General features: G+C 39.6%; 1 long non-coding RNA gene across 1 annotated transcript; it reads left to right on the forward strand.

Moving 5' to 3' along the window:
• Window positions 1-4,392: 4,392 nt before the first annotated feature.
• Window positions 4,393-21,817, forward strand: LOC140343447 (uncharacterized). Its single transcript, XR_011923334.1, has 2 exons — window positions 4,393-4,834; window positions 17,598-21,817. It is a non-coding gene; the product is annotated as an uncharacterized lncRNA (long non-coding RNA).
• The last annotated feature ends 3,017 nt before the right edge of the window (window positions 21,818-24,834 follow it).

Here is a 24,834-nt window from a genome sequence, read left to right on the forward strand (position 1 = left end):
TCCCCTAAAAAGGGCACTGGCCCTTTAGACTGGTGTGTCGGGAAAGGAGTTCAGGAATACTTTTATGTTAGGCAACTATGTTGCTGTGTTTTTTTCCTAGTTGTCACAGGACCCAGACTCCAGACTGAAGGGGAAGCACTGGATGGGCCTCTTCAGTCCATCTAAGTACACACCAGGACTTGCACCTGCCCAACAAGAAGGTGGGAATCACATAAGGGCTCAGGTGTGTAAGAGGAAAAGGGAGGTGGAATTGCAGGAAGTGGCCTGCAAACGAGTTTGTGGGGAATCAAGCTCAGAAGTGATGTTGCTGTTGCTGCTGATGCTGACTTGACTTCATTGATTTATGGGCTGTGGAAACCCCAGGCTGGGGATTGGACCCTCACGAGAGACTTGTATTGGACTCATCGTTATCATGGGGACATTCTGATGGACTATGGACATTTACACCATTAGGCTGAAGTAAGCCATTTTCTCAATTGTGTATACCTTCCTGAGTTGCTGAAATGAAACCGTTTTTTAGTAATTCCGATAAAGACTTGTGTTTGTAACACCCTTTTGGTGAAAAGCCTGCTGGCTGCAGTCTGAGCTAATTCCCGGACTTTACATATTATAAATCAATATTTGTAATATTGCTTTCTCACTGTGCATTGATACCATGAATATCTCACATTTTATTTTCCCTTAGCAATGGAAACAGAAAGTTGTCTCCTCTGAGGTTGTTTGTTCCTTGACATTGTATTTTATCTTCTATAATTTTAGGATATCTGATAAATTTAGTTTCTTCAGGATAAACATAGAGTCATGTAAAAGAGGCGCTTGTAAGAAAATTCAGAACAAAGGTATGGCATAAATCATCCTATTAAAAATGAATATATGGTGTTTTTTGGAACTGATAACCAATGCCTCTAGGATGGGATGAATAGAATAAATAAAGGTATTTATGTATATGACTCACAGCACACAGTATGGAAAATAGACAGATGACAAACTTGGTGATATAATTCAATATTGTTGGCTTCCAGAAAACATTGACGTGATTCCACTGGGTATAGAACAATTCAGTTACTTATTTCTGAGGGCTCAACTAAAACATTAATAAACCTAGAGGAAATGTCATGAAATGTAATGAAATACCCCTGGTATCAACCAACAGTTAAAATGTCAAACCATATTTTTTTTTCATTTTGGATATATTTAGGAAGGATTAAAATTGCTGAAACGTTATTACTAACTCACTTCCTGTCCTTACAATAGACAGGAAGTGAGGCACACAGACAATAAAAATCTGACTATGGTTTTAGCCTGTTCCTACTGTACAAAAACCAAATCATACATGACATGTACAGTACATATTCCTAAAAGTGTCCTTTTTTGAACTTGCCTAAAGTGGAACTTTATGTGCAGGCCAGCTTTTTATTGCAGAAATTATATTCTAAGGGGTCTTTTTATAAAACAGTGCATCCGACATTCACTAAAACATTCCCTGGTGGATTTCCTAAAAGTAATTTGCTATTCATTAGCAAATGTTTTCAATCCTTGACCAAATCCATTCCAGGTTTGCAGGATTACCTAGCTTCACTGATAAAAGTGTATCGTCTCTATTCTTAGAGAACTTTATTTATTCTGGCCCATTGTCTCCATTAGAAAGCTTTTTCAAAGCTTCTGTGTCAGGAACACAACAGGAAATGAGAAGAAATACCAGCTGTAACAGTTATCACCAGGTGTCCCCTTAGAAAAGTTCCTGCTCAATTTCTCCATTTCTCCATTTCCATTGTATATGGTCTTGTTAACAATAGTAAGCGGTAGAGATATAATCCAATGGAGACACAACCAGCAATAAACACATGCAAAAAGGGGTTAGGGGTTCTAACCCCTAGAAAAGTTGTGTCTGGAGTTCTTTTTCGTAGTTGTCAATGTAATAAAATGATTCTATGTATTTGGCATACTTATAACTTTTTTTTTTTACAAACTCTAAAAAGACATATTGTATTTCAATATTGATGCATTCATTTAACAGCTATTACAAGTTGCAATAGACTGTCCCACAAGGCTTCATTAAAATGACATTTACAATGTATGATAAACAAATTTCAAAACTGCCAGCAAAAACATATTTTTACTTCAACAATTGGAACTTGGGAATTCAGAACTGTTATAATTTGATACAGCTCAGCAAGTTTAATGTGTTTGCCCTTTCTATTCTTTTGTAACTGATCTTTCCCACACAGGATTCCAATTAGAAATGGATGTTTTTTTTTTTTTTCCTTAAACCTTTAGTTGATGTGTTAAATACATTTTTGGAATTGGGGAGCTCCTGGCTAAATGTACCTTAAAGGAGCTTAAAGCTTCTTGCTTTTGTGTTGTCAGAGCAGATTGGTAAACAAAATGGAAAAATTGATTCATTGCTGTGATACATTACTGTCCACTTCTTTATACAACTTTAAAAATTTAATTCTGTACTAAAAAGCAGTATGTGAAATATGCCAATCTACATCGATAATGAGCTGAAGAAGGCAAGGCACCACTAAGCATTATTAAAATAAATGTAATGTACTATAGGCATTGTTCCCATTGATCAGTAGTGTAGGAATAAAGTAGTTCATTTTTCAATGGGGTATGTTTTTAGGGAATATGTCACTGAGAATTCTTGAATCTTTAGCAGTTCACTAGCTAGGTAAAATAACATACATTGTCTAGCAAAAACTTCCCCAAGCCCATTGTGTTGGTTTAGTTTCAGCACCATTATGTGCTGAAAAACGTGAGGGCAAATGACTACCTTAATATATTGAATGACCAGATTTTTCCAATTAATTTAATGATTATTTTTCCTTATGGCATGTGCAAATTCCAGGATGACAGGATTAAACGGATTCATATTGTGAAAGAATGATTCAAGGAGCACATCAATTTCCACACATGGATCTACTGCAGAGACCTTAACCACAATGAGAATCTTTGGGGTGTGTTGAAGAAAACTTTACACAGAGGTCCATGTCTTCTATTGTAAATATGAGATCTCTGAAAAAAATTATTCCAATGCTGAATGGATAACATTACATAAGCTTATTGAAGCAAAACCTTAGTGAATGCGTGCTGTAATCAAAGCTGAAGGTGCTCCAATGAAAGATTTGAGTATGTGACTCTATTTTGACCAGGCAATGTATTAGGTCAAATCTATTTGTAACCACAATATTTTTTTTATGCCGTTCAAATTTTGCTGTTTGTGTGGCCATAGTAAATAGTTGTCTGCAAAGGCCTATGAATAATTAAAAAGGGGGGTCAAAAAATGTGGTGTGCAAATCACTCCCCAGAAAATTTTCATGGTAGTAAGGATGGGTGTGATAAAAGGGGAGCATCATGACAACCCCCAAAAAGTGTCAGGGGCAGCAATGATAACCTCCCAAAATAGTTACCCCATGCTAGCACAAGGATCCAAAAACAATGCCCTCCAACACAATAATATGCAACACAAATATGGCAGCACAATATCGCCAGCAAAGGTGTTCAGTAGTTTTACCTATCTAATCAGTGCTGTTCTCACTTTTTTTGGGATGCAGCACGGTGGAGTCTTCCAGGCAGGCACACCCAACCCATTCTATCAATCTCCCTCAGAATGGTGTGTCGTGGGTGTGATCCAATTGATCAGAATCTTCCCAGGGGTTACTGGGGTAATTGTTTGGGCCTGGCTTCTTCTGCCTCTACTGCCAGTGACGTTGGATTTATGTGGCTAAGTGGTTCTGCTAGGCACCATTGCCTGAGCACTTGGGCACATAGGCACGCAAACAACAGACAATGGGCAGTGACTAGAACAGGACATGAAAGGCAAAGACCAGGGGACTTTAAAATGATGGAGCCTAAGGCAACTGCCTAGGTCACTTCTATGGGAGCCACCCCTGTGACAGTGACAACTGCACAAGTGGGTTATTTCTCTAGGTTTAGAAGGATTTGCAACAGATGTGCGCAAAATTCACATAATATAATATTCAAAAAATAATATCTAATTCTGTTCAGTTATTTTGCTGATCCAGATCCCACACACCTATTGCAGCTTGGCCAGTGATCAGATCACACTGAGGTGCAAACTAGTGAGCAGATTACAAAAAGATCCAAATTAGTGATTAAAACACAATTTGATACAAACTACTGAACAGATAAGATGCAAACCACTGATCCTTTCCCAAACAGATGCTAACTAGTGATCAGAACACAATCAAATACAAACTACTGATCAGAATACAATTCAATGCAAACTATTGAACAGACCAATCTAGTGAACAAATCACAATGAGGTGGAAACTAGTGAGTATATCACAATCCGATGCAATCCAGTGATCAGACCACAATTAAATGCAGTACAGTGATTGAGTAACACCCACTATGGTTAACGAGATCGTAAGCAGCATGCTTGACATTGCAAGCCAGGTCATCATTCCGAGTTAGAACTTGAACAGCTCTGATCGTGACAAGTTCCACGCTTTGCGCTAAGCAAGCAGCTCTCTTATGAAGACACGTCTCCAAGCTCTCCTTCACTGCATCTCTGCTGATAACACTCCATGCATGCTGTATGGTGATGAGGCTGACCTGATTTTGCTGTGGCATTGTCCCTCCCTGTTAAGTAACAGCCCCATGTGATCGAGCCCTTCCCAAATAAAGTTAAACCTTTATCTGCTTTGATATGTATGCTGCCAGGATTGTGGATCTTTTCCAGTCTGCAGAAAAACTTTCAATGTAAAGAATCTGAGCAGAGGAACCACAGACATTCTCTTCTGGCAGTTCATCCACAGGAAAGACCTATTGGGAAAAAGCTGCATTGCTACAGCTCAGGATAACACAGGTAAGGGCATAATATTGTCTGTATTATCCAATCTCCCCTAATGAAGTGTCTTTGACAAACCGATTTACTGTAATGACACAGATAACCATTGAATGCACTGATTGATCTAAGCAGTAAATGTAAGTGCATATGATTGACTCTACATATAGAGATCTCGCCTCGGGAAAACGATCTCCTCTAGTTTAGGTTGAGATCAGTGATCAGAAACTAATAAATTAGCAATAGTCCTTTTCTTTGCCTTCTTCTATCTGTATCCCAAATCCATCTGCGGTAGCCAGCGTGTAAGTAGATCTTGCAGATGCAATACAGCAGACAAACTCGGTTGAGTACAGCAATACAGGAATAATTTAAGAACAGCTTAATCTGTCTATACTCCAATAATATATCCACATATATGGGATTTAAGAAGGCATCTAACCTTAGAAGACTTAATAGCCTGAGCTGTCATTGTACAGAACAAGAAAAGATGGCATAGTCTAGTAAGGTGTTTAAAATGAGTCAGAGAAAAATATTATGATGCACAGGAATACATAGACTTGTCTGCTAAGATTAATGTTGTAAAAGTTATTAATGATAGGATGAGGGAAGAATTGTGTTGGGTATTCGATACATGGGGGAGTGCTATCACTCTGCAGAAGGGATAGGTGGGCAAAATGTTGGCATGACTCTAAGGAGAGCTAGGCTCATAGTAGCACTGATTTTTACATGTCCCGGTAATTACATTGTATTGCATTTTTATTTTTGATTTACACAAAGAAAGTCTCCTTTCTACAAAAATTGTAAAGGAGTTGTGTTGTAAACTTTATCAGGATTGCACAGTGACTGTATAAACTGCTGGGCATTTTCCGTATTAGGAACCAAGTTTGTTACACAAAAAGCACAATTGAAATTGTCATCAGGCATGCTGGACAAAACTCTATGCTTGTCCTAACCACTAATTTTAAATGCTCTAATAAACTGGAGTCCTACCTGCATATTCCCTTTGTACTGCTGCTGTAGAAGAGTACTGGTAATACTTCCTATATTAAATATATAGGAGTTTACAGATATATAGTTCAGATATAAACTACTGGACCATGCTCCTGTAATAGATCTATGTCTATATATTGTTGTATTTTAGAGTATGATTTCAAAGGCATGCATCCAAGGTAGTCATCAGTAACCAGTATACCATGCTTTAGAAGGCAGACAGAACATGTAATATACTCACAAGAGGCTAAAAATAAATATTCTTTGTTCTGCCAGCAGTAAGATAACAACTGCTACTTCCAGAATCACTAAAGAAACACTGCTTACGCAAGTCTTACACATAGCACAGAGATGTACTGTGACAAAACCTTTGTTTAGAATAAAATACTGACCCATACCCTTAGAATGACTTTGCCAATTGATTTCGGCAACGTGTTTTCATAGGTAGGGGAAGAGTTTAGGAAAACATTTAAATGCCTACAGTTAGGCATAGGCAATTTCACTCAGGATGGGTTTCGCAGTGGTTTAAACAAATTCTTCTTAGCATCTGCAAAACTTGCATCTCATTGAAGTATGTTGCTGGAGAATCTAGCTATTTAGTCCTGGCCTTATTTAAAGCTAATAGGCAAATTACTGTCTAGAAAAGCATGATAATGTTTTTATTTTTTTGTATACATTTATTCCTCTTAAATTTTAACCAGAACGTTAGTTAGGCATATAGCCTGGGCAGCTGGTAAAGCAGGCCTGAAGCAAAAAAAAAAAAAAAAAAAAAAATATATATATAAAAAAAAAAAGTGCGGGAAAATTAAAAGTGGTGATTGGTGGATAAAGGGGAGTGGTAGGTTCGTTAAGGGGTTAAAAGGAGGAGTGGGGGTAGTGGGGGGCAGCAATTCTAATTGACAGCGGAGCGAGCAAGATGGCAGAGGTGGAGGCATTGCTACAAAAAGTGCGCCAGGCGGCTGAAACAAGAGGGACCGAATGGATTGAGGCCCAACTCACGGCTGCTTTGGCGGGGGTCGGGAGGAGTGAAGCTACTGATCCCCCTTCTTCAAGACCCGCTCGGCGGTCAAGGCCACCGGAGCGTTTAAGCCCGAGTGTGACCCCCAGGGTCCAGCGCCGCCGCAGGAGCCCCGCAAGGGACCCTCCAGCGCCACCAGTAAAGAAGAGATCGGAAGTGCACAGTGGTGGAGCCGGGAAGAATCCTCTTCTTCGGCGGGACCCATCGGTGGACCGGCAGCGAGGGGTGTCGCCAAGGGGCCGGTCCACGCGCCGAGGGAATCATGGAGGATTGGTGGGCAGGACTGAGGGGTCACTTACCAGTGCCTGCACTGCTCATCGTGGTGAAGGTGACAGGAGCAGCGCGGGGTCTGGCCAGCCGGAAGAAGAGGCCGGGGTTCCTGATCCGGAAGGTGTCCCTGTGGTGGCGGTGTCCCAGCGGCAGGCAAGGAGAAGAGGAACGGCAGAAGCGGGCTCCGGCCCGGGCCTGAATGGGCGGAGCCTGGGACCGGATGTACGCGGACGAACTCGGGACGGCGTTTCCGGGTTCTGTCGGGCACCAGGAAGTGACGTCATATTCCGGGGCCCGGAAGAGGGCGAAGATGGTGGCCGGAGCGGAGGATGCCCTGTCGGAGGGGGATTCGGGACTCTGGAGGAGCGGCGTCCGGAAGGCGGGTTAGCGGTACGGCGGCTGCGGGGGGGCGTGAGCCCCGGCAGCCTGGTGAGTACCTGGGGGTTTGGGGTATGCGGGAAGGGGGCGGGGGAGGTAATGTTTCCAATGCCATGCAATTAGGTTTGGTTGATGGTGGTATGGGGGCTAGGGGGGGTTTGGATGCGCCTAGCCTAGCGGGGGTGAATTCTGGGGGTGAGTTGTTAAAAGGTTTGAGGGATTTGCTGATGCAGTTTAGTGGTGGTGCTGTCTGTGGGGGTTCAGGAAATGGTCTGGATGTTCGGGGGGGGCAAGGAGAGAGAGGACCCACGGTGTTGGCTGAGGAGCAAAATTCTAGGGCGGGCAGTGGTTTGTCCACACCAGGGTCGGTGCAGGTGGGTGACAGTTTGGGCACAAGTCAGTCTGGATCAATGGATGCTGGGAACAAGGAGGCCAGAGGAGAGGTGAGTACTGGCGAAGGCGGATATTGAATCTGCTTTTCGTTTGTTGCCGGTTCACCCTGACAGTTTTTGGTTGTTGGGTTGTTTTTGGGATGGGGCTTATTATGTTGATAAATGTTTGCCTATGGGTTGCTCTTTATCTTGCTCATTGTTTGAATTGTTTAGTTCCTTTATGGAATGGGTGGTGAAAGATGTGTCGGGAATTGGATCAATCATTCATTATCTGGATGATTTTTTGTGTGTGGGGCCCGGGGGCACTTTGGTCTGTGCAAACTTACTGGGCACGCTGGAACATGTCGCTGCGCTTTTTGGTGTACCTTTGGCAAGGGAAAAAACAGTTGGTCCGGCCACAGAATTGTAATTTTTGGGGATTGTTTTGGACTCTGTTCGCATGGAATGCAGGCTACCTGAGGACAAACTAGTGACATTGAAAGCAGAGGTGGAAAGGGCTGCTTGCATGGAGAAGATGCGTTTGAAGGAATTGCAGTCTTTGTTGGGAAAACTTAATTTTGCATGCCGCATTATGCCCATGGGGCGGATCTTTAACAGAAGATTAGCGGCAGCCACTGCGGGTGTGCGTAAGCCTGAGCATTTTATTCGCATGACCAGGGTTTTAAAGGGTGATTTGGGTGTATGGAGACAGTTTTTGGAACTTTACAATGGGCGGTCTTTGTGGTTGGGTCCTCAGGTGGACAATGATGCGTTGGACTTGTGGACAGATGCGGCAGGGGCTGTCGGTTATGGGGCTTAATTTGCCGGCCGCTGGAGCGCAGGGGAATGGCCGCAGGAATGGCGGACGTCGGGCTTGTGTAAAAATCTGGTGTTACTCGAACTTTTTCCTATTGTTGTTGCTTTGACTTTGTGGGGGTCTTTGCTGCGGGACCGGAGGGTACGTTTCCATTGTGATAACATGGGGGTGCTGGAGGTCATTAACAACAATTCTGCGTCCTCCCCCCAGGTGATTTGTCTGTTGCAGCGTTTGGTTTTGTTGGGTTTGCAATTCAATATTCATTTAAGGGCTTTGCATGTTCTGGGCTGTGACAATGTAATCACGGATTCCCTTTCTCGTTTTCAGTGGCAGCGTTTTCGGGAAGTGGCTCCAGAGGCGGAGGAATTGGGGACCCCTTGTCCAGAGGAAGTGTGGTCGGTGGTCTGGGGGCCCTTGCGGGGCTGATCAGGAACTCAGTGTCACAAAGCACCTGGAAGGCGTATGCAGGTACCTGGAGGGAATGGTTTGTTTTTGTACACAATGAAGTGGGGAGAAGAGGCAGTATTGCTATTTGTGTTATGGAATTTACAAAAGGGGGTGTCCGGAGGGGCGGTGAGTAAAAAACTGTCTGCTTTGGCGTTCTTGTTTAAGTTGTTTGGATGGGTGGATGGGACCAAAGGTTTTGCTGTGCGCCAAGCCATGAAAGGGTATAGGAAGGTCGATAGTCGCAGGGATGGCAGGAGGCCGGTATCATTGGGGATGTTGGTAGATATTTGTCGGTGGCTGGGTTCACTGTGCTTTAGTGGTTTTGAAGTGGTGTTATTTAAAGCAGTGTTTGTGGTGACATTTTTTGGGGCTTTGCGGGTGAGTGAAGTGGTGTGCCAGTCCAAGTCCAAGGAGGGAGGTTTGCGGCTGGGGGATTTGCAGTTGGCAGCGGATAAGGTACTGGTTTGGATTCAGAAGTCCAAGACGGACCAGGAAGGTAAAGGGACTTGTTTGGTGCTGCGGGGCCTGCCGGGTGCGGAATTGTGCCCGGTCAAAATCCTAGGGGACTATCTCAGGGTAAGACCTTCTGGAAGGGGTCCTTTATTTGTGCATGAGGACGCTTCTTTTGTGACTCGGTTTCAGTTTGTGTCGGTTTTTAGGAAATGCGTGGCGGCTACGGGTCGTAATCCAGGTAGGTATGCAGCTCATTCTTTTAGTATTGGAGCAGCCACGGAGGCGGCTCGGTGGGGCCTGGGTCAGGACGCCATCAAGAGGATCGGCCGGTGGGAATCCCATCGCTTTCGAGGGTATGTTCGTCCCCATTTGTTGTAAATTTTAGGGGACTGGGGGTAGGGGTCCTGTGCCGTTGCTTGGAGCGGTTATTCGATTTGGTTCTTCTCTTTCTTCTGTTACAGATGAGTCAACGTGTTTGATATGGATCCTGGGCCACTCCTTCGTTTATTGGGGAGCCAGAAGGGCAGATGTGCGTCTAAATGGGCGACAGTTGGGGTTGCAGAGGGAGGTGGCGAGGGTTCGTTGGATCGGGATTCCAGGTATGCGGTGGAGTAGGGTGGTTCCCGAGGTTAGTAGATTTGTTAGTTTGGATAGGGCCCCTGACGTTTTGCTTCTCCATGTAGGTGGGAATGATTTGGGGGTTCGTCCTATGAGGGAGCTGATAAGGGATATTAAATTTGATTGTCTCTGGCTAAGGGACGCGTTTCCCAATATGGTTTTGGTATGGTCAGAGATGGTGGGTCGGTTAAGTTGGAGACAGGCTCGCTCAGTGGACCGGTTGAACAAGGCCCGGATTAAAGTCAACAAGGAGGTGGGTCGTTTTTTGGGGAGAATTGGGGGTCTGGTGGTGCGTCACCAGGAGTTGGAAACTGAGCTGGAGTTAATTCTTCGAGGAGATGGGGTTCACCTTAAAGCGGTGGGCACTGATATGTGGTTGTTAAGCTTGAGTGAGGCATTGGAGAGGGCGGTTCGGGTGTGGAGGTGCTCGCAATCTTGAGGTGTCAAGTTTGCGGCTGGTGGCATGTGTGGTTTTGGGTCCATTAAAAATTTTGATGAGGGGTATTTAAAATAGGGGGGAGATGAGGACACTAAATGTTGTTTCGGTACAGTCATGTGGGCCTTGCACGACACTTGGTTGTTGTGGAGGTGAAAATATTCGTGGGAGATCCGCTATTTGTCCCCGGGTCGGCATATTTGCGACTGGGGGCCTGGCAGTGGATCAAAACAGCAGGATGATGGAAGACTGGTGGAGTTATGGACCCATTAAAAAGTTGTTATTGTAAAAGGTTATAGATATTGTTAAATGTGGAATATAATTTAATAAAAGGGGCTGCTGTGGCTAACAATTTCTAACACATGGAGTGAGTGTCATTATTGGTAAAGGAATGTGGGGTGGATAATTGGGGTGGTCAAGCAGCAAGGGGTTCTTATACTTTACCCTGTCAAGGGAGGGCAGCAAGTATATGGACTTCCATTTTTGCACCACACCACGCCACATGCTCCTTTTGTGGGTGTATCTGCTCACCGTAGAATGCGTACTGTAGTACAAAGTCAGCAAAGGGGGTCATTGCCCTAACAGCTAGTAATCTGAAAAAAAAATACAGTTTCCTAACTGACTATCTATTTCCATGCCCTTTGTCAGCTTCTCTATGGTAAATTGGTTTAAATTGCTTCAACATACACAGAGAGTATGGCTGTTTCGTTGCCCCCTTCTTTTTTATATTGAGGAGGCTTGTATACAATAACCCTCCTCCCCACACACATTATGGGCTATTATAACACTGTTGACCAAAGTTTAAAGGTTATGCAGTGTGTTATGATTTAAAAACAAATTGTTCCAACTATATTTGCCATAACTCACCAGGGCTCCTGATTTTCAAACTGATGCACCTAAAACTCAACTGACACAAACTGGAAGCTCATCCATACCTACAGTTATATCACTGTTTGTGAGTAAGAGCCACTGGACAGCATTTGGGAAAAGAAATTGCAGTTTAAGCTGATGAAGAGTTGAATGTTTATACACTTTAATTATTTAATATTATGATTGTTAAAATACAGTATTCCCTAACAACCAATTATATGTTAGATTACAAAAGTTAGATAAATATAATATAAATTCTAATTAGCTACAGTCCTTTTCATTTTATTTTTTGTCCGATTAAATAATAATTATATTTAAATAGGCACGTCTGTGTCACATGACATAGTACCACTTAGGAAGCTGGGTAATGCCCGAATTCTGTTCACACTCCCAGGAGTCACCAAGAGAGGTAGCAATCTAAAGGGGTTCAGGCAGCAGCCTGGTGGGGGTACAGACATGTTGATTGCTGGGAAATAAGTCAGGAGTAGGTGGCAGCATTACTTACAATTTAGGAGGGCATTAAGTACAGGGAATTGGACCTTAAAAGGGACAAGGAGGACAGAAAATGTGAGGGGCTACAGGGGAAACATTAAATTTAGGGGAAGTCCAAAAGGGTAATTCTAAAGAGAGAAGCCACAGAGAGTGACAATGGAAGGGGGTATGGTGATACAGGGATCCATTTTTCATTTCCAGTTTTAACATTTTAGGCTTTTCAGGGATATTTTTATAAAGACTACCATTCTGTGTCCTGAATACACCTTTAAAAAATTGTGCAGATGAATATAATAGAGTGAAAAGAATGCTAAAAAGGGTTAGTTTACATAGATGTTTTTCAGTGTTTAGCAGGCAGCTCACATCTGAGCAACTGCTTCATCCACATTCTATCAGGTGAATGAACAAATGGCATTAACATAGTCTGTTTTGATGTGTGGTTGCTAGGTAGGATCCTGCAATCTCAGGTGCTTCCTGAAGAGTCCAGCACTCTGTTGTGTCATTTTGATGTTATAAGTTAAACTCCTTAACTGAATGCTTTCCCGCTGCTATAGACACAATCATACACAGTAGATGACTATTAAAAATAGCAGCCACCTTGTTGCAGCAAAGGGAAAATAACCCATTTGCCTTGCTGTGGTGTTTGCAAAAGGAACCATTTGTGGGGATACTAAGTAGTAAAAAGTAAAGGAGGATAATGGGGGTCATCATAGGAGGACAAAAAAGACAAAAATGCAACATCTATACGTTGGATATAAGGCAGACCCGTTTAGAAAACATGGCAGTGCTGTTTGATCTAACGATTACTTTTGATGATTGAGCAGAAGATCCACATGATGGGCTTTCTACATCATCTCGCTTCAACATTCCTAGCATTGTGTGTAACATTCGGCCTGAAACTGCAGTCGGAAGATCTTCGGAAGGTGATATTGATCCTTCTTTCTCCACAGCTTTCATTATTGTAGCTCCATTATTTTATATTACTGTGTTCAACATCCGATCTGTTCCTGGCATTGCAAGAAGAGCCTCAGACAGACCTTAGTTACATTGGAAGAGAGAGCAGGTTACAACAGTGCAGATACAGCTATGTGGTTCATTTTTTCCTATGGTATTGTAATCACCTGCATAAACACCCCAAGTCAGAGTTGCAAAGAGAAAGAGGTCAGCACTAATGAGAGGCCTACAGCAGTACCAATGGCTGTCCTTCTCTTTAACAATAATCCATGTGATGCCCAGAGCTTATTTGCATAAAGACATTAGACCTGATTTATCAAGCAAAATCAGAAGTTCCCTCACATGCGCATATTTGTGATCTCACGTCAGACCCTCTAACGTATTCATCAACAGATTTTCAGCCGCTGAGATTATGCTGGCGTATTTTTCCAACATTTATGAGCTAAAATGATCTGGCACTTTTGAGGTGCGCATCTCAGGCAGCATGACACTAGAGAGCTTGCATTAAAAGTAATTCTTTCCCTAACAAATCATTCTTTCAAATGGCACACATCTTGCGGTTAGCCCTAAAAAAAAATGTATGATGTGTTTAAATGTTTCAGCTTAGTATATATAAGCATATTTTTAAATGACCTAATGTTTTCATGTTCTGAAAGAGTTAACTGATTTCAGCTGTTTGCAATGCCTAAACGCTTAGCATGCCTGACCTGAGGATCTGCCTGGTGAGTACTCTGAGTATTCTGGCAGGGAGATCTCACTTTTGCCAGCGGACTAGATCATCCACCCACATTCTTGTTTGCTTCTATATACCGTGTTTCCCCGAAAGTAAGACCTACCCCGAAAATAAGACCTAGCACTTTTCCCCCAACCTGCCCTAATATAAGACCTACCCCGAAAATAAGACCTAGTAGAAAAAAAATAAAAAAAATAAAAAAATAAAAGCAAACATAAATTAAAACAGTACTCACCGAGCGGGAGACAGCGGGCTAACACACAGCCGCACAAGCCGATGCTTTCCTTGTAGTTCCGGCTCCTGTCACAGGCGGAGTGATATTACATGCACTTCGCCTGTCAGAAGCTGAAGTGCATGTAACCAGGCTTGTTCTAGTGAGCCCTTAAAAATGTGTTAAAAAAAAAAAATTAAAATAATATACTCACCTGATACGCGATCCTGCGTGTGTTTCTGGCTGCAGCAGCGTCTCTCTTCTCTCCTCTGCCAGCATCGTGTCTTTTCCTGTCTGTAAAGCAAAGCGAAAGAAGCCGGCACAGCGCCACCTGCTGTTCCATGTCCTAACTGCCGAACAGTGGAAAAAAAGCACAGAGTGATCAGAAGGGGAATTTGTAAGGGGAATTTGGGAATATGGTGTTTTTTTTCATTAAAAAAAGTATATAAGACCTACCCTGAAAATAAGACCTAGTGTGTTTTTGGAAGCCCAAAAAAATATAAGACAGTGTCTTATTTTCGGGGAAACACGGTACATATAGATAGATATGAATACATATATAGATATCTATAATAAATATGTACAGTATAAAAAATATAAAAAGACATATATATATATAATTATATATAAATACAGGTTGACATTCAAAAATCTGGCAACCTCCGGACCTGAGGAGTGCCGGATTTTCGAAAACTCCCGATTTTTGAAGCTTATACTCACCTCCACACAAAGGCCAGCCTTCCTCTTGCAGCACCTGTGGACATCTGGCACAGTTCCAGGGAGCAGGGACGTCTCAACGTGTATTTACCTAACAGCTGTTTCTGCAGAGTAGTACCATCAAAACATAAGTGGCCAAACAGTGTACTGCAGTGCCTGTAGTGAAAATGTGATCCGAAATTCATGCCGGAAAACTGAAGGAACGGAATTATTGATGGCCAGATTTTCGATTGTCAACCTGTACATATGAATATAGTATAAAAATCGTTGAACACCAGCACCTTCATGCTGTGGAAATCTGCACAGCAACCCAAGATCGAGAGAAATTCTGCCAGACTAAAGGAAGGGTGACTTTATCTTTTTACTACTAATCTACCATCCCTGACATACATCTGGGGTTAAACAACTAATACATGCCAATTAGTGATCTCTATACATCCCCTGAGGAAGTGGATAAGGGATAAATGTGTCAGGACAAGAGATGTTAAGCTTCTACTCATTGAACTCCTTACTATTGTACCTAGTCAGGGAACATGATTGTCTAGTCTATTGGTCTGATTACACCCATGATGCTAATGGGTCAAGACCTATTCTACCTTTGTAAATTTTAAGAATTGTATGTGACAAATCATTACAATACAAACATACTTTGCCCCCCCAAAAATATTTATTTTTATTATTACAAAACTTTGTATTATTACAAAACTTTTTATTAACCTTTATTAACAATGATTACATATACATTGTAAAGAAAACAAGAATTGCTCACCAATAGATACCATCATTGTCAAACAGACATAAACATTGCAGCAACAGATGAAGCTAAAAATAATGAAGATTACAAAAAGTCACATAAATGCAAACCAGTAAAAATGAAAATGCATATATATTTACATACATTTAAATCTACTTTTACATACACACCCAAGTGAAATCACTAAATGTTTGTTGATACATGTATTATAACATCTTTGGCAACAATCATTTTTTCAAAAATGTGATTTCTCTAAAGCCAAACTGAAATTTGAATCAGATCCAAAATGCTTAGGAACATTCTTTTAACATACTTCTTTAGTATACTTCGTACTATTGTGAGATGACATATTATAAAGTGCTAATTATTATACATACAGCTTGATATGAATTAGTTTGCAGTGTTGCAACCAAACAAGAAAGTATCAAAACAACAACTGCAGCAAATCAAACTCTATTAATGAACCAATTTTCTGAATTGGTATAATGTAACATAAAACTTTAGCACTTACCAAAAAAAAAAGATCAAGCACTAAAGATTCAAATTGATCTGTAATGGACTGTAGGTGCACACAGAACTGGGACCAGGTGAGTGCTAATTGATTGCTATAACATTACCATTGACTGAGCTTAACAGACCCACCTCAATTGCGCAGCTAAAAATTAATCACCCTAATTAGCGAATTCTCGACCACACCACTGCTCTTGTCAGTGCTGTATTCCAGCAGGATAGTGCACTAGCATTTGGCACCAGCTCGCTGTAATGTGCCGTGTCCAGCGGAGCGAATATGCGTGTGGCGAGTTTACGCGCATTTGCTTGATAAATCAGGGCAATCTCACAGGTGGCATAAAAAGGTACCATACTAAAATTAAAAGCTGAAGTATAATAGACATTTGTAGCCTATTTGGATTGCTCTCTCATTTTATGAAATAGCTGTAAATATTGGACTAGTAGTCTAAACTGACCAAGGTCTCAGACCTTCCGTTCAGTGGTCTTTCCTATTAAGCAGAACAGGTGAAAAAATCTTCCACATCCAGATTCAAGAGACTGATATTCATTAACATGTACCAGGCATAGATAAGCAAACCAGTCTTCTCCAGATAAAACAGAATATGCGCCGTTAACATGAAAACAAATACCACCATAATTACCTATGAAATCCACATGGCAATTGTACCATGCCATTCTGAAGCAAGATGCCATAATACTTTGCCCCTATAACATTTTCATGGCCTTTTAATTGTGTTCAGGAAATAAGTATTGATAGAATATTTACTGCCCCTCCAACCAAGAGTTACACATATTATTTTCTGCTTTTTTGTTCTGAACATATTATAAAAAATTCTTGGGTATAGAAAGAAATAAAAATGTGGCACCTTTGTGAGTATTATTTGAAATGTAAATACTCAAAGTCTGAATCACCTAAACATAATATTGTATTTTTGTATTAATGACTATCCATCTGTGGATTTATTGTTGGTTAAGATAGGTCAATGTGCAGCTAATAAAAGAATATTATTTCACCTCTGTGATCCCACATAATTTTCTGTTCTTTTTGTATATTGCATTCTGAATTGTGGGATTTGTTTTTTTTTTTTTTTTGCAGCTCCTGAAAGTTAGACCACTAATGCCCCCAAAGGGTCAAATTTTTTGACATTTTATAACTGAACTGAGATTGGGCTTATTTGGCAATGAACTAGGTAGGGATAACATAAATTTGAAAAGTAGAGGCCCTGTACACAGCCCGTGTTTAGGATACAATGGACTGCACATTGGGAACTGATATGAGGAATAAGAAAATCTAATAGGCAAGTAGTTAACACGGGTTCCTGGAATGCATTACACCTATGTATTGTTTCTTCTTTTATGTGTTCTTTAAAAAAGCTGTTTGAATTTGTTACATTTTAATGAACATAGCTTTTAAGATACCCTGATACCCTGCCTTTATTGTTTATCCTACCTTCATTATCAGTAAGGTATACTCACCATTTTGAGCTCTTTTGCCTCCTCCCCAATATTTATAAGAGCTTCCAGGAATGCGGCAACATGTGACCCTCATGTGTCACTCTTACAGGTATGTTGTACACCTAAGTTCTCTCAAACACCCAAGCTGCATGGATAACTCCTGCAGTAGTGAGGTGGTGAAAAAACAAGGGTCAGAGAGCATACTATGCTGGGAGGTCTATCAGGAAATACAGCCACTTTACTAATGTATGTTTATGTACAAATGATCTACATTAACATTTTTTTTTCAGATGTTATCAGCTGGGATTGCCTGCCTTGAAATTTTAATTAATGGCCACAATAGACAACCATTCTAACATTTGCTTGAGAAACTTAGCAAAGAACAAAAGAAGATGGAAGTTAGGAAAATAAATAGATAAACAGTAATAGTGATCTGCTGTCAACAAAGGTCAGCAATCTTTACGTGTCCCCGACTGCACTACAAAGAATAGGAGAAGGTGGCTTTTTATAGAATACAACAGTTGTGCACGTTTGCTTTAAAATACTAAACTATTACGTTTTCCTGCTGCACATAAAGAAGTACAATCACCTTTTTTTTTATGATGAACAAAAAAAGAAAACAAACAACAGGACATGGAATCTTCAACAAAATAAGACTGAAAGTTTAAATGCAGATTCGCACTTGCCTATCTTGCTTTTTTCATTCCCATTTAGTTCAATGAAGCCAACCATGGATTTACACTCAACACTGTCGTACAACAATGACATTGATACCCTTGCACAACAGAATGTGACTGAGGACATGGAGCTTGTATTTTTGGAAGGAGCTTTGTCCTCCACTCTTGTTTTGATTGTGGTGCTAACAATTATTTTCACCTTGGTTGTGACATCTCTACTAACTTATTGCTTCCACAAATGGAAGCTCAAAGTAAAAAAATTAGAGCAAGTTCAAGAAGAGTACCAAAGGGATCAAGAGAAAGTCAAGTCACCTTGTACTTCATGACTTCAGAGGCATTTCCAAAAGAACTGGATTCATAAATATACTCAAAATGATTGCTTTAGCTGGAAAGTATCATTGGACATGTTAGCCTTAAACTTGAATACTGACAGCATTTTCTCCAGCAAATAAACCACCTCATCTTTATCACATGCAGAAAGGGATGATGTTCTATAGCTTTCTGCCTTCAGATGTTTTTATGCAGTCTTTAATATAAAAATACGCAGTATTTGTGAGGGTCCACTATCAAACCTGCAGTCTTTTGTTGTGATGCCTTTTTATTTGCTTTGTGTAAGAAGACAGCAACACAATAATAAATAGCATGGCTGTTTTACACAGACATGTAAATATGCTAGTAGGTCATATTAAGTGGGCATTTTTAGGTAAATTCAAATATTGAAATATGCAAACTGACTATGAGTCAATGCTAAAAAAAGAAATTGGCTTCTACCCTTGAAGCAGTATGACAAATGGGTCCTTAAAGAGAAACTATAGAATATACCCCTCTAGAATGTATACTTACATTTATGATTATTTTATTTTACAAGTATGAAGTACCACATTTCCTTTATTTTGCCTATCCAAATTAAGTTTGTTTTTTCAGTGCTCTTCAGTTTTGGGTCTGTAGGGACTGGGGGCTCATCTGTTGGGCTTGTGCTTAATCAAATCAAACACATATTTTAAATAAGTCTTAATGCAGGGAATATGCACATTCTACCCAAATGCAATAACGTGAAAGGACCCTAAGATACACTAAGAAACAATTGCTGTGCTTCAATACCAACCACCAAACAGCGCCTTTTTATATAATGAAAAATGGCTGATCCATTTACATATATAGGCATACAAACTTTACACACAAAGACATTTAAAAACATCAATTCATTAAGCTAATAACTATTACATCTATAAAAACCCCTAAAAGAACTATAGTTTCCCTTTGCATAGGATGGATGGTCTGGAATAAAGCTTGCAAGTTTAAAAATAATAGTAAGAGACATAGCTGTACATTTCTCATACAAGAAAATGAAATATGTGTGCTTTCATACTAAAGCCTGAAGACCTTGTAAATAATGTAGTATTTTCCTTTAAATATTTTGTATGGTATTGAATATTCAGTTAAAAGAACAAGGAAATTGTATATTTTAATATCTTTTACCTAGTGCCAAATATCCACTGTGCCAGGTAAAGGGGCAGACCGGGGTTTTTTTTTTTTGGTTCATTACCCTAGGTTATTTTCAACCCTAAAGAGTATGTTACGGCAAAAAAAAAAAAAATCACATCCCTTTAAAACCCTGAAATAACATATAAATCTGTCAGATATGGAATATGGACTTGTTTCTTTTGTCAAACTACTCAAACACCTGTGGTCTTCCGCAGCACAGGGACTAACTGACTTGTAGTCCAAGATAAAAAAAGGGAGGGCTAAAAATTTTATTTGAGCTAACACAAAACAGCTCTGAAGTTTGACAGGTATATTTTTGCATGTTTAACATTTTTAATGGAATATTTACCAGACCAAAAGGTTGCAAATAACAGAAGTTTACTGTTAGGGCTATGTTTATAAGAGAGACATTGCCTCATAGATTCCCTGGTGAAAATCTTCCAGATCCATGTGTTTTAATGGAAGTAAATGAGTCCTACACAGGAAAGTTTGAGGAAATGCCCTATGTGTTTACATATATCTGCCTGTTGGATAGTGTTTATTACAGTAAGCTACAACAAATGATACACATCTGTACAATATTCAAGTATGAAACTGCCATTGCTGATCTCTCCTTTTTAAAATGCTAGGTGCCTGATGGTATTGTACATTCTAAATCATTGACCTAAAACAAGTATGCTGATCCAGAATTCTGACTTCACCCATGTTGAATACTTGAATAAGGTCATAGCCAGATAAACAACTAGCATTTCCACTAGGTGGTTGGCATATTTTCTGTTAAATAGGGTTTCCACCATTTTTTAAGGAATACAAATTTTTACCATATTTGCAGTCATAGGCAGTTATGAAAGAAGCTTGCATGTTCTCATGAACATCAACAAATTGAGTGACAGCAATGATCCAACAAAAATATTTATTGCAATGTAATGAATTGCTTTTTTTTATTTAATGTTTTATTTAAACATTAAAGGATTTATTTATAATGCAGTAATACTCACCTCACCTTCAAAAGTGATTGAACATTCCCTGTAATTTAAAACACATACACCAGGAAGAATAATTTCTACTGCATATTTAGTGAATGTCCCATTCACTGAATTACAAATACACTCCTTCATGTATCTGGTAAAATATCCATGCAGCACTATAGCTACATGTCAGAATTCACCAATATACTGCACACATGTCAAAACTAGAAGATCCACTTTAAAGTTCCTTCACATCATACTCCATTGATATCTTCAGATTTTCAATTTTCGTTATAGTATAGAACATGTAAAAATTAAATGTACAAAATGGTATTACAATGCCAGCAATTCACATCACAGATGTGAATCACAGAATGATGTCTAGACAAAGACATACATAACACAGTCACTGAACATTTATTTATTTAATATCAATATATTTCTTGGTGCTTTACAAAATACGTAAAACTATTTAGATCAGTGACTGTCCAACGGTGACTGTCCAACAGTGTATTACCATACCCATATCATTAGTAAATTAGGCTTTGATATTTTTATTATAAATTTGTGCCACAAAACATCTTATCCTGATTCTACCTAAAATTAAGTTTGCCCCCCCCCCCCCCCCACCTTTATGATAAAGAAGGTTGTAATTTCTTTGGGCTTTATATTTAAACAAGACTCTGACATTTCCAAAAACATTCCCGGGTGGGAATATTCCAGGTCGATGTGTTTCAATGGCAGTAACTGATTCCCACCAGGGAATGTCAGACTCCCTGTTTTATAAATAGAGCCATTAATGTAAATCCATCAAATAGGTTATACCCTGGAACTTTTTAATTAAACAGCTTACTAGGGGTATATGACATTAAAAATCATCATTTTATGAAAACATTAAAACAGGTAAATCTGTGTTTTTTCCGTCTGTGGATCGTAAGGGAGATCTTCCTTAATGTCCTACTTGAGAGTAGGAAGCAATCTTTCCAAGGAAAGTGGAAAGGGAAAGTGTCCCCATTGGAAGAGAATTTTATTCTTGGACTCTTTTCACTTTCAATGGATGCTCAATCCAAACCATAAATACAGTTTAAAACATATCTGGTCACTTATATATTAACATTACCACAACACTATATATAGCATTCCTGTAAAGCCAGAAGTTTTCAGGCCATCAGCTAATATTGTGGTCATGTTCAAGAAGATGTGTTCAGTCACTTCCTACTTATGAGAGGCTAGGACAAATTTTTGTTTATATTGTCATCCTAAATTACACGGTAATTGCTACTAAGTTGTATTTACAATTATTTAATCATGTTTTAGTACAAATAAGGTTTTATTAAGTATTGTTAATCCAGTTGAAATAAATGTGTTAAACAAGTTGTAGATTGTGGTCAATGCTTCATGTTTTTAGCAAAATACATAATTTATGTATATTGATTGCTCCTGTTTTTAAAACATTGGACTATTTTGCCTGTTGAGTATGGTACCTGAAAAAGAAAAAAACATCACAGATCTAAGGGCTAGGATAGGTTAAAATACAAATATTCAAACTTAAATTGAGTTGTTACACAAAATTAGGTATAAATCTAATGGATTGGATTGCAATAATACTTTCATTGATTGTAATTTTTCTCTTTAGTCACAAAGGTTTAACGGAAATATCTCCAACGGGAACACTGACATTTTCCAATTCTCATGTTGCAAATGCTAGTTTCTTGTCTGCTACGTTTACCCATTGCTTAAATTCTATGACTCCTTCAACCTGAAACTACATGGAACAAGCATGCAAACTAGCATACTTCCAAACTTCATAAAAAAACAGATATCTTTAATTACAAAACATGTAGGTAAATAAAAAACACTTATGACACACAACCTACATGGAAAATAAAGAATTGATATATAGGTCCATTCCAATAAATTAGAACATCATGGAAAAGTGAATTTATTTCAGTAATTAAAAAAGTCAAATGTATAATATACAGATTTATTGCACAGAATTATATATTTCAAGAGTTTTTTCATTTTGCTGATTATGGTCTACAGGTAATAAAAACCCAAAATTAAGTATTTCACAAAATTAGAATATTGCAAAAGATCAATAATGTTGACCTGAAAAAATATGCCCATGTACTTACTCAATACCTGGTCGGGGCTCCTTTTGCTTGCATTACTGCATCAGTGCGGTCTGGCATGGAAGCAATCAGCCTTTGACACTCCTGAGGTGTTATGGTAGAGTTCCCAGGATGCTTTGATAAAGGCCTTCAGCTCATCTGCATTTTTGAATATGGTGTCTTATATCTTCCTGTTGACAATTCCTCATGGCTTCTCCATGAGATTTAGGTCAGGTGAGTTTGTTGGTCAATCAAGCACAGCGATACCATATTCATTAAACCAGGTATTGGTACTTTGGCAGTGTGGGCAGAGCCATGTCCTGCTGGATAATGAAATCAACTTCACATAAAGCTTGTCGGCAGAGGGAAGCATGAAGTGCTCTAAAATTTCCCGGTGGACAGCTGTGCGGGACTTGATAAAACAGTGGACAAACACCAGCTGATGAGATGGACCCCCCAAATCATAACTGACTGTTTTCCAGAACTGTGCTGGCTTTTTTAGATGTTTTTTTTAGCAAAGTCCAATCTAGCCTTTCAATTCTTGAATCTTATGAGTGGCCTGCACCCTCTGTATTTACTTTCATGCAGTCTTCTCTTATAGACTTGGATATCTATATTCCTATTTCCTGGAGAGTGTTGTTCACTTGGTGGTTCCCCAGTGCTTTGTGTCTTTTTCATGATGTACCAAACTGTAGATTTTGCCACTCCTAATATTGTAGCAATTTCTCGGATGGGTTTTTTCTGTTTTTGTATGGGCTTGACTTGCCAACAATCACACTGAACATGTAAAAAACGTACATGAACTACATTGGGTTCTTACTGCATTTTTCTTTCTAATAATGCAAATTGCTTTGCTGTCATGCTGACATTTAGGCTTTAGTACTGAACAGGAACAAGAATTAAATCAGTCAAAATAATTCTTGATTCCTTTGCTGCATACTTGTTCCACAGTGGCCACAGAAAGTTATTAAGAGCAAAAAAAGCCAGGAACCTACCATTTTCATGCATTTAACAATGGTGGACCTAATATTTCTCTCATGATATGATTTATTATATCATCAGTTCGCTTTTAATTTTTAATGCATCTTTTTGTTACAATGATTTTTACTAGAGAAAAAAACCTACTTTCTGTGGGATGTATACATAGCAAGAGGTAACTGAATATATTCTGAGCGTAGGTGTTTTACAATACATTTTGGAAACAAATTTAAAATAAAAATGATGCGTCTTATAAATAGTGTATTATCCAGCTTTCATTTCAAAGGCTGTGTTTAACGGTGGGTTTTGCTTCTGTGAAAAGAGGACTAATACCCATGAATGTTTTAACAAGTGAGCAAGAAAATAATCAGCAAGTAATTTTTAGACATTGTAGTGCCAGAATCTTACACACTGTTTCAATAAATACAGTGCCGAGTAATTATGTTAATGCTTTTGTTCTTCACAGTAAGGTTCGCTGAATGCTAGGTTGTGAGCATAACCTTCAATTTATCCTATGATTGGTTTGAAAATAAAAAGAACAAAATGCTTGATGCTACCAACTTTAGAATATACATAAACTGTATAGACCAGGGGTCAGCAACCTTTACTATCAAAAGAGCCATTTTGCCTCCTCCTCCACTAAAGAAAAATAGTCTGGAGCCGCAAAACATAACACAGTTTATAAACTTTTAAAAGTTTTAATATTTTTTTAATTTTACCTGTTACAACAAGTGTGCATGTGTAGGCCTACTTTGAAATAAATTAAACACTGAACTATGCCCCTAGAAGCCTCCAGCTTCTAACGTATCATCCTGTTACATTAGAAGCTGGAGGCTTCTAACGTAACGGTAGATTTTTTTGATGGGCAGAGTTCCTTATGTTCTGACGATGCCTTAGCGATTAAATTTTAAGGGGTGTTAGCCACAGGTGTTCCTCATTTGCAGCTTTAATTTTGTTCACCTGTACCCCCCAATCTTGAGTAATTGGGGTTCAGGTGCTAGAAGCCTCCAGCAATGTGTAACAGGGTAGATTTTTTTGATGGGCAGAGTTTTATGAATTTTTAGGAGGTGTTAGCCACAGGTGTCCCGTACTTGCACCTCAAATTTTTTCACCTGTACCCCCGTTTCCAGATAAATTGGGGTTTAGGTGCTAGAAGCCTCCCAACAATGTGTAACAGAGTAGGGTTTTTTTGATGGGTGGAGTTTTTAGGAGGTGTTAGCCACAGGTGTCCCCACTTGCACCTCTAATTTTGTTCACCTGTACCCCCTTCCTGTTCCAGAGAAATTGGGGTTCAGGTGCCTCCAGCAA

The sequence above is a fragment of the Pyxicephalus adspersus genome, chromosome Z (genome assembly GCF_032062135.1).
Source record: "Pyxicephalus adspersus chromosome Z, UCB_Pads_2.0, whole genome shotgun sequence".
Lineage (NCBI taxonomy): Eukaryota > Metazoa > Chordata > Amphibia > Anura > Pyxicephalidae > Pyxicephalus > Pyxicephalus adspersus.